Consider the following 1,801-nt stretch of genomic DNA (forward strand, 5'->3'; position numbering starts at 1 on the left):
ATCTACAGTCATTCCTCCATTGCTACACAATACCATCTTCCAACCGGATTTACCATAAGGGAGAATGTCATAGGCGATCACGATGAATTGAATCATCCAGCGCCCTCCATTACTCGTTTTCTCATCCGACACTTTCCCCAATTCAACAGCATCGCTACAGCAGCAGGCAAGCCTGCATTTGTCAATATTAACCGTCTCTGGTTACATGTATCTTTCATTTGCTTTCCTCTCATGACACCGCACGACTATTCGCCTTGTTCAACATCACAGTTCTGAATATGAAACATGACAAAGCAAACAYACCTAAAAACACATAGAAATAGCCATTTTCAATGTCTTGTGTATAACAGTTTGAAGCCTATATATCGTTTTCCRATCGGTAGCCTAAGTCGACTCGTATTCTGCTCACGAAACCAGAAGAGCCTCAGTCACGTTAACCAGCCGCTTCAATTAGCGATGTCATTCACAAATCAGTCACATATCATTCATTGCGCCTGCTTTGCCATGTATTCCGCAATTAACACGGGCATTTCTGTGCGCTTAAATACATAAACTTATCATCAGCAATTGTCATGGGCTACATTTGGAGAAATGCTGTGGCCAACCGCGTGTCAATAACGAAATACATACAGCGCAAGCATGTTTATCTCCGCACACGGTCAGCTGTCATTTTCAGATTTGACAAGCARAAGCAGATACGGGCTATGAATAATTCAACACACAAAACTGAGCCCTTCACCGAGAAAAAYCGCCTCGCAAACGCCATGGCAACGAATGATACCGAACAGGTTTGTATGAATGTGGGCTACATTGTCATTTTCCGTCGCATGCAAGGATGTGTGAAATCAATTAGTCCTGTGAAAATAAGGGGGCTTCAAGGCGCAAGGCGCTGACCTGCCGCGGARAACTGCAAAATCAGCCAGAGATGGAGAGAGCCGCCACGCAAAATCAACCGACATGTAGCCTATGAGACGCCCGCGAGAGGCACCCCAACGGACAGTCAACGGAAAATAATTCACATTGTCACAGAGAAATATGAATMACTCAATGCAATTTTGCATTTACCTGTCAAGACTCCGACACGGATTTGGTGGTCGTGGTTTGTTAAAATCATCCYGTCTGACGCCATGTTCAGCAGCGCTGTCGCCCGCACTGAGAACTCACGGCAGGGCCAAGAGCCGATCACATCGAACTTAGGGGGAGGGTATGAGGAGGAGGAGGATGAGGAGACAGAKSGAGGGAGGGAATGAGGAAGAAGAGCAGAGCTAGGCGAGAGAAGTGGAGAGCCGAGCGATTAAGACACCTAGATAGCTGGCCGTGCGCGGCAGAATGCGGGGGCCGTTTAAACCGCACACATCACTCAGCTGGCCGTCTGCCATGGTAGTAGTGTGGATTCCAGATTCATTCTTTTGGAGACCACTATTGATTTCTCTATGAAGACTCAGAGAAACAGACAGGCTTTAAGCAATGCGTCGGTAATGCCACTCCAATTTTCCCACGTCATATGCTTGGTGTCACACCGTCTATGGGTCATAGTATTGTAACGACCCTGGGTTTATAAGCGCGGAAATCGCCGGACCTCGGGCTAGGAGGTCGAGGGTTCGAGACCTGCTCCCTGCCTGTTTCATTACAGTATATTGGGTGATGAAAAGGCACTTTTAGTCTRCGAGGTGTTTGGGCATTATGCCCGCTTCGTATGAAATAGTAATGACCAGGAGATGTGAGGACTAAGTAGGCCTACTGCGTTTCCATCCTCAGAAGCTCAAGAGAAGATCACAGTCTGACCTGTAAAAATGCAACT

General features: G+C 47.0%; 1 pseudogene; it reads right to left on the reverse strand.

The window, feature by feature from the left end:
• The window catches only part of LOC111954124 (gephyrin-like), a 151,094-nt pseudogene extending 149,901 nt beyond the window's left edge, over window positions 1-1,193 (reverse strand).
• Window positions 1,194-1,801: the final 608 nt, after the last annotated feature.

Source organism: Salvelinus sp. IW2-2015, linkage group LG28 (assembly GCF_002910315.2).
Source record: "Salvelinus sp. IW2-2015 linkage group LG28, ASM291031v2, whole genome shotgun sequence".
In the NCBI taxonomy this organism is placed as follows: Eukaryota; Metazoa; Chordata; class Actinopteri; order Salmoniformes; family Salmonidae; genus Salvelinus; species Salvelinus sp. IW2-2015.